Here is a 15,590-nt window from a genome sequence, read left to right on the forward strand (position 1 = left end):
CAACTCCGGACTTAATGTGTGTGCTCCAAAAGCTTGCAATCTAGGCCCCTGTTTTCTTAAAAGAGTTTTCTAAAGGTGACCGTACCATTCTTGTTCTTTTTTTTCTGGCTCATTTTGTCTCACTAAATGTCCCACATGTTCATTCACATCGTTGCATGCCACACAACATTGTTCCTTTCTGTAGCTGCACTGCCTTCGTTCATAAGTATACACCATCATTTGCCATTCTACTTCTCCGTCAGTGCTTCCTTCAGCCACCTGCATTCGTCGGGCATCATGTAGAAGGCCCAAAGTCCGCAGTCCATCAACATTCTCAATTTTAGATAATTTCATTGTTCCCAAGAGACAGAAAACCAATAAACACACCCTCACCAAAATGGAAGCCTAAACTTCATCTTAACTCTTGTCCCTCACACCATCATTTACCTCTGCTGTTGCTGTGGTAGTGCTGATGGTTTCCTTTTGAACATAGTCATAACATGCAATAGTAGATTTCCCCCTGTGCCCTGGACTTAAACTCTCTGTACAAGAATCATATCTTTGAAGTAATTCTTACAAGAACTCATTCATATTTCTAGTGTGAGTCAGTGGTACACTTAGGTCTATGCAACCCCTTTCAATCTTGTTCATCTTCAGTATGGTAATATTACTTCTAGACCCACTAGAGAATCACCTTGGCTCCTATCTATTCCCTTACATTGGAGTTCAACCTCATTAGCTAATGTTCTTAATTTGATTCTTAATGGAATAAATATGAAGCCTATAAACAAGTATTAATAACTTTATTTTATAGAGGAAGAATCTGTGTTCAAAGAGGATGTTAAGTGATTTATCTGAGATTCTTGCAGTAGATATAAGACTAAAATTTAGGATCCCTCAATTGCAAAGCTAGATTGTTTACAACTAATTTAGACTTCACCAACTTTTCCTCCATCTTTTGAGACAGTTAACCGCCACATTTTAAAACACTTAGATGGTACTTTATTTGTTGATACTTATAATGTGTCATATATTCTTAGAAAACCCAGTGTCAGGTAGTATTAGAAAGTACATATGAATTTGAAGCAGAAATTTCTACATATTACAGTTGGTAAATTGCTTTCTAAAAATACTGATCAACTCTCCTTCCTTTTTCCACCCTTGAATAAATAGCTTGGAACTAGGAATTCAGTATTAAAGTATAAATATTAAATCTTGTAGATTGCCTATGAAATTTAGAGAAGGAAACTGACTTTATAAAAGGATAAAGAAATATAGTAAATTTAATATTTTATAGTAATTTAAAACCACATGTACTCAAATAGAATTTCAACTCCATAAACCAAGAGGACTTATTCTGTATTATATAACTGAGGCTTCTTGAGAACCTACTGTATACCCACTACATTAAAAACGTAACAAACATAGAAGTTATGTAAAGCACAGCTTTTCTTCCAAGGAATTATATTTATTTTAAGATAATAGTTACAGGTAAATGAAATATTTTTAGGATAATATAAGAAAATGGGCTAGGGGACAGGCCCTGACACCTTTACCTAAGACCCACAAATGCATCCTGTTCTCAGGACTGGGAATATCAGCTTGGCAAGATAAGGCTGATAAAACACAATTCCTAGTATTTAAAAGAACTGCATTCCACCCCCTATTGTCCTGAGCTTATGTAAATATTCACTGAAGACAGTCTGATTAAAGTGGGCATGTTTTATGGCGTCCAGCTCACATCCTGTGATATAGCTGTTCCTGATTAAGGGTTCCTCCACTATGGCACACAAACACAAGAGAGGGGTGCTGCCCAGAACATCTCCCTGCCTTGGCCACAGATTGAGACCTGCTGACTATGGGGAACTGTTTTAGTTTGCAAGCTGCCGGAATGCAATGTGATATACCAGGAACAGAAGGGCTTTTAAAAGGGAAATTTATTACTGACTGAAGCTGCATCTGAGCTATAGGTTTTGGTTTTGTTTTGTTTTGTTTTTTGTTTGTTTTTTTTTTTTACTATTATTATTACTTTTATTTTTTTCTCTATATTAACATTCTATATCTTTTTCTGTTGTGCTGCTAGTTCTTCTAAACCGATGCAAATGTACTAAGAAACGATGATCATGCATCTATGTGATGATGTTAAGAATTACTGATTGCATATGTAGAATGGTATGATTTCTAAATGTTGGGTTAATTTCTTTTTTTCCATTAATTAATAAAAAAAAAAAGGGAAATTTATTAAGTTACAAGTTCACATTTCTAAAGCTGTGCAAACATCCATATTAAGGCAAGGCTAAGAAAATGTCCAAATTAAGGTGCCAACAAGAGGTTATCTTCACTCAAAAAAGGACAGTGAAGTTTGGGATTTCTCTCTCAGCTGAAAGGACACATGGTGAATTCCGCTAGCTTTCTCTTCAATGGTTTCTTGTTTCATGAAGCTCCCCTGGGGATATTTTCCTTCTTCATCTGCAAAGGTCTCTGGCTCCATGGGTTCTAAAGCTTTTTCCAAAATGATTCCCTCTTAAAGGGGTCCAGTAAGCAAACCCACCTTGAACTGGTGGAGGCACACATCCATGGAAACCATCTAATCAAAAGTTACCACCCACAACTGGGTGGGTCACATCTGCGGAGAAACAATAAAAAAGATTCCACCCAGTAATATTGAATGTGGATTATTATGTAGCTGGGATACATAATAGCTTCAAATCAGCACATTCTACCCTTTGGACCCCAAAAGACATGTTCTTTCCAAATGCAAAATACATTCATTCCACCACATAAGCTGCCAACATGTAAAGGAGGGACAGTCACAGGATACATATTCCCATTTCCATAGGGAGAAATTGGAAGGAACACAGGGGTCACTGGACTCAAACAGTTCTGGAAACTTGAAGAGCAAACTCAATTGGAATTCAAATCTGAGATCATTTATCTTCCAGGCTTTAGAAAGTGGCAGTCCCACTCTTTCCAAGAACCTAGGCAGTGGCCTGCCTCTCTCCGAAAGCAACCTTGGGGACACTGGAAGACTACCTTTTTCTAGGCTTCCCCCCTCTCTGAGCATAAGGGTCACACCCTGCCATCCCCCATCTTTGGGGCACACATTCAGCCCCTCTATTTGGTGGCAGCCAGGCTCTTCCTAATCCCCAAGCAATGTACTCCACACTCTCCAAGGCCTGAGGTGACACAACTCTTCCACTGTAACAAGGTGGAAGGCCCACCCTCTGTCTTTGGGGCAAACTCACCCCCTCTAAGTCTTTGTGTGGGTCCACTCTCCTGGCCCAAGGTTTCTTGACTTCAGACTTTAGTCTCCATGTTTCTGCCTCTGAAGATATTTTACCTTCATGTTGTCCCTTTTCTGAGCCTTTTAGTCCGGACTGCAGTGCTTCTGTTTATACAGATCCCATAATATCAAGTTGGCTTTCTTTGTAGTAGGCAAGGATCATGCTCATCAGCCAGAAAGAGTTTCCACAAATCCTTCCTGGATAACCATCCCCAATCCTGGCTTTCTCTGAAATGGTTGACTGGTTCCCCATTTGGTTAAATTGTCACATGAGGCACTCTTCTCTAGGGTCTCCCTTCCTGGAAGCCCAGGATTTTCTAGAACATCAATTTCTGGCTTCTTTGTACCCAAGAGTTTAGTTTTCAACTTATCTCTTTCTTTTTGCATTTTACTATAAGTTTCAAGGAACAGCCAGACTGCATTTTCCACATTTAATTTGGAAATCTCTTCTGCTAAATATCCAAGTTTGTGGCTTTTAAAATCTACCTTCCATCTAAAGTCAGCAGTCAGTTTTTATAAATTTTCTGCAACTTTAAAACAAGGATCACCTTCTTCTCAGTTTGCAGTAACATGTGTATCATTTCTGTCTAAAGCATCATCAGCGGTATCTTTACAGTCCACATTTCTACTAACAGTCTCTTTAAAGTATTCTAGGCCTTCTCTATCAAACTCTTCACAACTCTTCCAGAATCTTCCTCTTATCCATTGAAAATCTTGTTCCAACATATTTGGCATTTTCAAACTGCAGCAGCACCCCATTTCTCCAGTACCAAAATCTGTTTTAGTTTGAAAGCTGCTGGAACATGATATACCAGAAACAGAACATCTTTTAAAAGGGGGAATTTATCAAGTTACATGCTTACAGTTTTAAGGCTGTGCAAATGTCCACATTAAGGCAAGGATATGAAAATGTCCAAATTAAGGTGCCAACAAGAGGTTATCTTCACTCAAAAATGGACAGTGAAGTTTGGGATTTCTCTCTCAGCTGGAAGGGCATATGGTGAATTCTGCTAGCTTTGTCTTCAATGGTTTCTTGTTTCATGAAGCTCCCCTGGGGATATTTTCCTTCTTCATCTGCAAAGGTCTCTGGCTATGTGGGTTCTAAAGCTTTTTCCAAAATAGTTCCCTCTTTAAGGGATCCAGTAAGCAAACCCACTTTGATTGGTGGAGGCACACCTCCATGGAAACCATCTAATCAAAAGTTACCACTCACAACTGGGTGGGTCACATCTGCATGGAAACAATAGAAAAGATTCCACCCAGCAATACTGAATGAGGATTCAATGACATGGCTTTTCTGGGGTACATAATAGCTTAAACCAACACAAGAACAATCACCCATTATTGAAGTTGACTTTGTCTCTTCTCTCAGTGAGTAAAACTTTCTTCCATCCAGTGCTGTGTGAATTGTGCTTCTGTTGGTGACCCCAACACTGACAAACTGTGGAGTAGGTGTGTTCCTTAGGATTGAGCTCCAGATGGCAGGTATTGTTGAGTTCTTGCCATCTCCAGGGCTGACATCTTACCACCCTGGAGGTGGTAATAGGTGTCTCTTTCTGAGTGTCAGAAAACAAATCCTTAGGTGACATATTACATGGTATAGGCTGTAAATGCTATAGAAGTTTAGTGCAATGGCAAGTCTACTTGGATTGGAATCCATCATCATATTTAACTTTCTTCATAGCTTGTTCTAGTTAAGTAACTTTTCCATTTTAAGATAGAAATATTAACACTCAGAAACACTTAACCAATGTCACACATTAAGTAAATGAATAACTAGGGTTCACCCCAGATACATCTTTACAGTACACTATATTTTTATAACTTTAAAATTACATTTTCTCATTATAAATTTTAGAAACAAATGAGAAAATGAAATAATAGCTATAATCATAGTATCAAGAAAATCATGCACATATTTGAATAGCTGTTGTTCCAAACCATTTTTCATGTTTTATAAAAAGCAAAAAGATAAAATAATAGCATCAAAGTACTTTTGTGCAGAAGATAAGGACTGATTATCCTTTTTGATCCATACAGAGGCAAATAAGAAGGCAGCATTCCAAAAAATTTGGAAGACTTTAAATTGTTCTAAAAGTAGGGATGAGAGGTAGGTTACTTTCAATGTTCCTTCTTATCATCATATTCCTTGAAGTAGGAAAGTTTAAAATGAGCAGCAGAAGCAGTGCTTTTCAGATGCCCCACCAAGAGTCTTCTCATTACTGAAGGCATCCAAGTAGCTGTTATTCTTGGATTTATGCTTATAACTGGGATTATCCGGAAGCTTTTATACCATAACAACTGACTAGAAGTAAAACAGATTTTAACTTTTCTTGATGTTATATCATTTTAAAGATGTTGCTTTCTTGGTCTAGAAATAAACTGATAAAAGGACCTGTACTTTTAATAACCAGACTAGATGAAAAGAAAGATCTGACCAAGTTTTAGACATCATCTAAGCCAAGGGTCATGTGAGAGGTGCTCGATGTGTGTGTGTGCATGCATATGAGTACTTCTCAGAGGATTCAGTTCAAACATGGAAAGGTCATGGAGCACCCGAGGAAAAGGAAGTTTGGGGAAAAAGCTTTCTCAGAGTGTTAGAGTGAGCAAGGATCAACACTGACAAAGTGCTGAATGTGATCAAAGCAGAGTTCAAATACCCAGGAGACCAACATAAGGTATGGACATGGGGGCAGGGAAAGGATGGAGGCCACATCACTCAGAAGACCTCACTAATGAAAATGGCCATAGATAAAGAGATTCTGGAGAACAAAGAAGGCAAAAAATTAGAGATCTTGTTGATTAAAAGCAACAGTACAACTTGGGTTCGATTCCCGGTCCATGTACTTTCTGAAAAACAAACAAGTAAAAACAAACAAAAAAAGCAAGCAAACAAACAGGAAAAATTCAAGAAATGGTGCTGCAATAATGGAATACTCAAATGGAAAAATAATGAAATGTGACCCCGCCATACAGCATACCAAAAAAAAGTGACGGTACAGGGTTGGGGAGGTAGCCAAGTTAGGGATAAGAGAAGATCTCCATGAGGAAAGTAGATCTCGTAGAGTATACCTTTTGGAAAAGAAGTGAATAACCAGACTGTGACAGTTTGCAAGGGGGAAACTCAATTATGTTGAAATTTTAAAGAGGTCAACTTTGAAAAGACAGGTATATGGGATAAGAAGATAGTTTTCTCAGGTAGAGACTAAGAGAGTTAAAACTGAATGAGAGGGTGGGCCACGGTGGCTCAGCAGGCAGAGTTCTCGCCTGCCATGCTGGAGACCCGGGTTCGATTCTTAGTGTCTGCCCAAGCTAAGAAAGCAGAAACAAAAAAATAAACCTGAATGAGGAAGTGAGTCATCAACATGGCAACATACACAGATACTGAAAACTTCTCTCCAGAGATTCAAATAAGAAGGACAGTTTTGAATTGTCAGAACTCTGGAGGAAGGTATAGGCTGGAGATGGACCCTATAAATATGAAATTAAAGAAAGAGAAAAATATCAGGTAAGAAAATCCATCCTGGACTGGGATGGTCTCAGAGCAGTAAGGGCATAGAGCAGCAACCAGGATTCCTCCACCTTCCACTGGGGACACAGACTATTAAATCTGTCCCAGCAGTGAGACAGTTCGCCAACATTTGGAGACCCAGAGACAAGGGAGAATATTTAAAGGCCCAGGTCAGTGAGGGATGAAAAATTAGAGAAAACATGGGCAGAGACTGTGTTTCCTGCTCTGAATATGAAAGTCCTTCCCTCACCCGTGAGGGAAACAGCAGTAGGTGGCCTGATCTTGTCCGAAGGATGACTGAAAACTGGGGCAGCTGTGGGTAGTCCTTTGCCACAAGTAAAGTGGGGAACACAGCCCCACATAGAGTCAGATTTTGGTGCATAAAGTGAGGACATAGGAACCCTGAATTTTCAGCTCTGCCAAGTCAGATGCAGCCTGGGCTCCAGGAGGAAAATACCTGGAGCCCAGGCTGATTAAGTTACCAAAACTCACTATCCGCTGGGAAGGCCATCAAGTATAAGGGAATATTACAGAGCCTATCAAAGCCTCGCCAGACCTAATCCCAGGGCAACAGGAACAGGTCTATACCCTCACTTAAGGCATGCACTTCCTACTGAGCTGAACCTAAGCACAGGGGAGACTACCAATCTCCTTGGCTTCCTTTACTGGCACTTCAGGCCTTTTCTGTGTCTGCAACCTCTGTGCCAGGATCTGAGAGTTAAGCTCTCTGTTCCTTCTTCAGTCCTGCCTCAGAGAAGATTAATTTTTCTTCATTTCTAACATAAACTGTTTTACCTGTGTTCTCTAGTTTCCTTTCCACTTCTTTCTTGATTGCTTCCATATTCATTTCATCACAAAACTCTCCATCCTCAATGATTCCTTCTGTTTTAATGACTAGCTATCTACAGCTTCCTTCACCTCTGTTGACTCTTGGCCACTGTCTACTTCCTCCTTCTTGCCTCTCCCTACCATTCCTGACATCTTCACCATAAGCCTCCCAGCTTCTCTTCTTCTTTCAGTTGCCCCTGATCTCACCTTGCCTGGCCTACAATGAAAGACTGAACAGTGGGCTGGGAAGGACATTAGCAGGCAACTCTTTTTGGTGGAGAAGGAGAGGAATTAGGAAAAGAACAGAGTTTTCTTTTCAGTTTTGACTGATAGTAGAGAAAGAAATTAAACTGCTGTCAATACCAAATCTCTGTTCAAGGAAGAGGACCTTTCCAGAGATAGTGGTGCTAAAAGATTATATTCAAGGAAAGTAGATATTGTGGGAAGGACCCGAAGCCTTACTTTTCCAGCTACAACAGAAGTGGCAACTCTGAAGGTTCCCTGAAGTTGAAGAAAGCTGTAGTGGCCAAAGACACATTTTGCAATATGAACATTTATGAAAATGTTTGAAATATACTAAATTTTCAGTTTCACTGATTTATACTTTATGAACTATTAATATTTTTAGAGTAAAACACCATTAATACTGATATGTTCATATGAAAAAATAGAGAAAAACTATTATTGTCATTTTGTTCCCTTCCTGCAAAAATCATTTGTTTGAAATCATGTTAAGTTCTTGATTGGAAAAGAAATTTGCCCTCAATCCTGCAACTCCCTTGAACATCTTCTCCATTGCAAGTAACTTGTGCAGAGGATAGTTCCTTATTTCCCTACCACCTTGTGCTTTCACTGCCTTGAAATCAGGTTTTTGACCCTGCCACACTCATGGATCTCTTCCTTCCAAAACCACCAGTGCCCTCTTCACTGCCAGAAGCTGTCGGCTTTCTCTTCACTTTGTCTTACCTTATGCTTTTTGCTCATTGTTAGAATTCTTTTTTGAAACTCTTTTCTTTTACATTTCATGGTCCTTCTTCTTTTTCTTTTCTACTTTCACTCAGAAAAGTAAATTCTCAGCCTAAAGTATTTCTGAGGCCCTTCTAAGCCACAGGGCGTCAACTATCAACTTGTCTCAGTTGACCCCAGGTTAATACAATATTTGTAGTGCCCCTTCTTTCTAAGCTTCAAGACACCAGGATTGCTAGTACCTTGCTAGGTATCTCCACCTCACTGCCTGGCTTTCATCTCAAATGCAACATGTGAGACTGGATTTTATTATTTCCTCCAGAGCCTCTTTTACACACATTTTTCATCAAGTTTTAAAATAGTGTAATCAATCCTTGTCCTGCCTTCCTCTCTCATACTTATGATCATCACTTAGTCCATCAACAAATTCTAAGAGGGAAATGGAGGTAGCAGACACAGCATCAAGACAGGACCTAAGTACAAGCAACTGGGAAGAGAGGTGAAAGGTCCAGAAAAAAAAAAACATCCTTTCTAGATGGATACCACTCTGTTCCAGGTAACTATAAAATCTTTCTTTCATTTTGACCACAAAATGGCTAAATATAAAAATATTAATGAACTACTCACAGTTTTTCAGCTTTACCTATCTGCAAACCCACTGTCATCACATCCTCTAGTGAATACACTAAATTAACAGAAATTTTCATTTCTGAAATCACACTTAACCTGGGTGTTGGACTTTTTACAGCCAAAGAATAAAAAGCAAGAAAAGATAAACTTGTAAGAAGAAGACTGTGGCCCAAACCAATTTGGCAGTAAAAGAAAATATGTTATTCTCTCATGTATAAAAAGTCCACAAGATAAAAGAAATCAGGGTAAAAGGCATGTGATAAGGTTTCCCATGGACAAATGGGAAGAAGCTGAGAAGTCAAGGTATGAAAGTTCAATTCTGCTGGATTAAATTAGAAGTAGGCAGTTAGAAGAGCTAGCAGAGATCAGTTGAAAGGAATTCACCTCAGCATAGAGGAAAAATGCAGAACTGCAAATGTTCTGAAGAGGAGGGCATGTCTCTGTCCTCCTGTGTATCATCTTCTGCTCAGGGTTCCTTAATTCTCCTTCTACAAATCCCTGAGATAGTTATTGCTCCCCTCCTACAAATAAATCTTAAATAATGAAAAGTAAAAGATGCTTTGTTTTCCCTTAGCACAGCCAACTGAAGGACTTTTTCCCCCAAATAATTTTTCTGTATACTTCATAATAGCAAGAAACCAAAAGTATTCTAGAATGTAAACTTAAGCAAAATTATCTTTCCATCTTATGACAAACTATTGCCCAAAGGACTGGCAGATACATATTTTTCTTGCCAAGGTCCCTTTCCTCTCCTCTTCATTTCCAAGTAGTAGAGTCCACCAACCACCTGTTACCTAATCTTTCTTACTCAGTTTCTTGCCCCCATTCATCCCTAAAAGCCTCACTTGTGAATCATCTGCAAGGCTCCTCTTCATAAGTTTACAGGAAAACTGCTCACTTCCTTGTCCACAACTCTCTTTAACAAATGCCTAACTAGGAGGCTGCGTTAGCCGTCTCACAGGACAGGTGAAGCAGATATCCTCAGCCAACAGGGCATTGGTGCTCACACAGCAGGGAGAATGTAAAGCCAGGGCAGGGGGGTTCTTCCAAGGTTGGGTTGGGTGAGCAGGAGGGACTCCTGGACCAAAGACATCTGCCCTTTCTGTCTTTTTTGTGTCTCAATCTACTTCATTTTTCTCCTGCATTGGAGGGGCAGAGGTCAGTGAGCTGGGCAGAGCAGAGGACTCCGCGTTGGGAGCATGTGGGCTTTTGCTCTGAAATCTGGAAACCTGGGGAGATTGCCCAGTCAGGGCTGTTTTGTGAACTCAAAGCAGCCTCAGGCTTTTGTGTGAGTAAATCGAGGGTTTTTAGCACCCTCGTGTGGCCATAGTGTTTACAGCAGCAGAATTCACCCCTCCCAAATCCTCCATTATACACCCCTCAGTGAATAACTTTACCTCAAGCCTTAGCATATGATTGGTCAACGTGTTTGCAACAATGTAGCATGGCAGAGAGGAGAAGAAACCCAGGTTCACAGAGAGCTTCTTAGAGCCACCCCAAAATACTATTCACCCCTGAACCAAATCATACCCCCAGCTTCTCCCCCCATAGCAATTTCCTTCAAGCTCATAACAATAGTTGGTCTGTTCTTTCTGCTCAAAGACCAAACCGCATCACTGGGCAAGCCTTATTCATTCAGTTCGATAGAACTAATTCCTTTCTTCTTCACTGTAGAATGAATAAATATTTAACCCCTATCTTCCATCCAAATATGATAGCTTCACTTTTGAACAGAAACTGAATTCTGGACTCAGAGTTTCCAAGGATCCCCTTCCTTATTTATTTCAGATTTGACCAGTGTTTTACCTGACAAGAGTCTTTGAATGCAGGAAGGGAGAGAGGGGCATGCATGCTACAGGATCTACGTGCACATACCTTCACGCACCCAGCTGAGAGCCTCTGAATTAATGGGGGCAGTTACCTGTAGCTTCCACAGATCGTCTCAAACCCTGGAGGGGACTGTCTCTGCGGAGGTGAGGAAAGGGAAAGAAGTCCGTATTAACTGGAAATGAGTAATTAAAAGAATTCATATATATTTTTTATTTTATTGACATTTATTTGCTTGATTGTTTTAAGCTAATTTTTCTTATCATATGATAAGGAGAAGAGAAGAAGAAATATATTTTTTTTAACATAGGCAGGCACCAGGAATCGAACCTGGGTCCTCTGGCATGGCAGGCAACCATTCTTGTCTGCTGAGCCACCGTGGCCCGCCCAAGAAGAAATATTAAATTTGAGGAAGATGTACTCATGGATAGAATATGTCAGGGCATCTTGCACAGATCAGCTACCATGAAAACATATTTTTTTAACATGATAGGTATAGACCTCCTGCCTTTAAAATAATATCTATATGAAAGGATAGGTCTTAGCTAAAACAGAGGGGCAGAATTGAGTGCACAGATATGCTAAGCAATAATTTGTAATAATTATATTTTTAAAAAGAAGCAAGTAAGCAGTCTTCAATAGTAAAGGCCTCTTTAACAATGTGATGATAGCAAGGAAAAAGCCTCTGATGAACATGGAAGATGAAGTTTCTCATGCCCATTGCAAGGCCAGGCTGGCCATCATCCAGAAATTCTCATTGGTGCATTTTCTCTTTATTTATTGAGTTCCTACAAGTAATTAAACAACAGACATTTATTGTGGGCTCCTATTGCAGATGGCAGAGAGAAGTCCTTGTTGCCCTCCTAAGCACCTGTAGTGAATTAAGATAATATAGAAGCTTTGTTTACACCCTCACGATGCCCCTGCATCTCTAAAGTCGGTAATAACATAAAGGGTTTTGCACTGACTTGATGCCTCAGTACCTCAGACCCTAACATTTAGATCCCTCAGTGAGCACACCTGATACCTGCTTATACAGGAAGAACAGCTGCTTCTGTTCCACATGTTCTACCTACGTTTGTGCTCCTACAAAAGTCAAATACAAACTCCCCAATCCTCACTCTTGCCTGACCAACTACTACAGCCCTACCCATGTGTATATCAGTGTGTTAAGAGGTCAGAATGCAATTTACCTAAAATGAAATGGCTTTTAAAAAGGGAATTTAATAAGTTGCAACTTGACAGTTCTAAGCCAATAAAAATGTCCAAACTAAGGGCATCCAGGGAAAAATACCTTAATTCAGGAAAGGCTGGTGGGTCTGGAAGACCTCTGTCAGATAGGAAGTCACGTGAGTGGCATCTGCAGGGGTCTTTGGCTTCTGGTTTCAAATGGCTCTCCCAGGGGTGTTTTCTTCCTTCATCTCCAAAGGTGTCTGGCTTTGCGGGCTCTGTCACTCTACTCTCCAAGTGTCTACATCAACTCTCTTTGCTCTCTCCAAAACGTTTCCTCTTTAAAGGACTACAGTAAAGTAATCAAGAACCATCTGGAATAAGTGGAGTCACATCTCCATCTAATCAAAAGGTCATACCCACAATTGGGCATGTCACATCTCTATGGAGACAATCTAATCAAAAAGTTTCTGACCTATATCTTGAATTAGGTTTAAAAGAAATGGCTGCTCCGACAAGATTGGATCAAGATTAAACATGGCTCTTCTGGGGTACATAATAGTTCCAAACCAGCATACCATGTGGCACTATAGAAGCTGAGTCCTCAGGTTCACCTTGCACCACTTGCTACCTACCTTCCTGGTTGAGTCCATGTTCCTGACATGTTTCCCCATGTGACCCTCTTGAGGTGTGCCCTTCTGTTTGTTCTAGGACTGTAAATGCTAAGAAACTGTTCTTTCATACATCTCTGGTGTCACCTGCCCTTGCCACACCTGACTACTTATTTTAAAAATACTTTAATACAGCACTCCAGAAATGCAGTGGAAAGAAAGGGTACCACCTGCTACTTCTGCTACGTCCAGAAACATCATAGGCAGTTCAAAGCTTGTCTCTGTCCCTCCCCTATTTTTCCTGAGGATCTGGTAAGGAGTGATGTAATGATTACTAGAGATTACCAGCTGAACAAATGCAGACATGCAGGCATTCCCTTCCCTAGTTTCCTAGTGACTACCTCCACTCTTTACTACCCTAGGCCCTATTGGCTTTAAAGTTCTCCTTTGTTTTTGTGAGCCATCAATCAGCAGGGCTATGGCCCTGGAGAATTAACCACTGTACAAGTCAACTGAGTGAGGCAGATCTGTGTATTGTAAACTGGGGAGCCTTGATTGGCAGAGAATGTGTGACTCACCTGGTATCCTGCAAACAGTATTTGGTTACTTACTAGCCCATATTTCCATGACACTAAGGGTAACATTCTTTTGCATTTTAACATTTCTGATATTGGGATGCTACATGTACTGTGTGTGTGTGTGTGTGTGTGTGTGTAAAGACACATATTTGCGTGTGTGTGTATATCATATACAACATTTTATGAGGTTGTGTTCCTTTTTTTCTTTCAAGAGCTATTATTAAATCAGTCTAACTTACTGGCATATTATTTGTGAATGAAGGAAGCATACAAATTACTATGTCAATGCTAGCAAAGTATTAATGGAACTAATTGAATGTATTTAAAAGCCATGTTTTGAGCTGATTATTGTCCTAAGAAACCTTTCAGCATGCCTCTCTTTTATTAGGAAATTGTGACACCTGCTGTCAGAAATAAAGAACTTCCCTCTGGTCAATAAAAGGACTTTTCTATGAAAAATAAGTAAATATCACTGGAACATGAGAATTTCTAGGGGGAAATGAGCACACAGCCATTAATATTTTTTGAAAATTGAAATTCTAATGCTGAATAGGAGCCTTTTGTGTTGCTGGGAGAACACCTCCAGAAACATCATAGGCAGTTCAAAGCTTGTCTCTGTCCCTCCCCTATTTTTCCTAAGGATCTGGTAAGGAGTGATGTAATGATCACTAGAGATTACCAGCTGAACAAATGCAGACATGCAGGCATTCCCTTCCCTAGTTTCCAATTCCCTTGGTAGGTGTGTCCTTATTTTTTAAAGGGTACAATTTACATACTCTGTTTTAAGACATGGATGAGTTTTGGCAAGGGTAATCACTACCACAATCAACATTTGGATTATTTCCATACTCTTTATGCTCCTTCCCGTTCAACACCAACCCTAACTGGGACCCAGATTAAATTCGCCTTTTCTGGTTTCAAGTGAATCGAATCCTACAACATGTGTGCTTTATACTAGGTTTCTTTCACTCAGTATATTTGAAGACTCATCCATGGCCCCCTTACTACCGTTGCATAACTAATTACTTCAAAACTTAGTGGCATGAAACAAACATTTTTATTATGCTCATTGAGCCTGTGGGTCAGGAATTTCAATAGAGCACAACGGGGACAGCTTGTTTTGGCTCCTTGATGTCTGGAGTCTCAGTTGGAAAGACTTAAGGCTCCAGGTGATAAATGCCTGAGAGCCACCGGAGGGGATTTCACTTACATGCCTGGTGTTTGATGCCAGCTATTGGCAGAGTACTCAATTGTGTCCACAGCCTCGAACACTTCTACATGGCTTCTCCATGGGTCCGGGACCTCCTTGCAGCAGAGTGACCTTCAAGTAGTGAGAATTATCACAAGGCAGATCAGGGATCTAAAGGCAAGTATCAGAGGAGGACCAGACAGAAGCTATACGGCCTTTTTTTCACCTAGCCGCAGAGGTTACATAGCATTACTTTGGTTGCATTATATTGCTTACAAATGCATCACTGTGGCCAGCCTGGATTTAAGGGGATGCCCCAACAAAGAATTTTGAACAAATTTAAAATCTACTACATCTATTTAATTCTATGCACTGGCATCATTTTTCCAAAGCCACTGACTAATGCCCCATTATAGCTAGACAAAGATTTGTCTAATCCATTCAACTGCTCATGGATATTTAGGTTGTGGCTACTACAAATATAACTGCTACGAACATTTGTTTGCAGGCCCTTACAAGAGCATACATTTTCATTTATCAAGGAAAACATCAAAAATAAAATGCTAGGTCATATGACAGTGTGGAGCCCCAGGGCTACGCCCTCCCACTCCTTCCACATTGAGAATAAATTACTGCACATAGCTGTTTACAGTGACCAGGACAGAAGTTAAAGGTCATCAGATCCCCTGAGGAAAGGAGGAATGTACTCCCCTCCCTTAATCACTGTTGATAACAAACCTCCAGACACCTGGGTCATGAGACTCTGCTGAAACTCTGTTCTCATACCCTATGGAACGCCTTTGTCTTAAAATCTTATGAGCTGTCCCTTGCACCCCACACCCCGTGGTGCGGTGACTTCCATTTCCCGACTGCCGGCCATTGGGAAAAATCTTCTCGTATTTGGTAAATTCCAATAAACTTCCATGCCAAACTCCATGCCTGGTGTTCTTTGGTCTTAGGGCTGCTCCAACCCAAGCCCTCCAAGAACTGGGTTGGAACAGGTAGTATATGTTTATCA

The 15,590-nt window shown here is 40.2% G+C and overlaps 1 long non-coding RNA gene across 1 annotated transcript in view; it reads right to left on the reverse strand.

The window, feature by feature from the left end:
• LOC143677159 (uncharacterized) overlaps positions 1–14,706 on the reverse strand; it is a 20,148-nt gene extending 5,442 nt beyond the window's left edge. The window contains exons 1-2 of the long non-coding RNA XR_013172409.1: positions 14,594–14,706; positions 11,119–11,162 (exon numbers count right to left, since the gene is read on the reverse strand). This is a non-coding gene — a long non-coding RNA (uncharacterized LOC143677159). The remainder of the gene's footprint in view (positions 1–11,118; positions 11,163–14,593) is intronic.
• Between the last annotated feature and the right edge of the window lie 884 nt (positions 14,707–15,590).

The sequence above is a fragment of the Tamandua tetradactyla genome, chromosome 3, assembly GCF_023851605.1.
Source record: "Tamandua tetradactyla isolate mTamTet1 chromosome 3, mTamTet1.pri, whole genome shotgun sequence".
In the NCBI taxonomy this organism is placed as follows: Eukaryota; Metazoa; Chordata; class Mammalia; order Pilosa; family Myrmecophagidae; genus Tamandua; species Tamandua tetradactyla.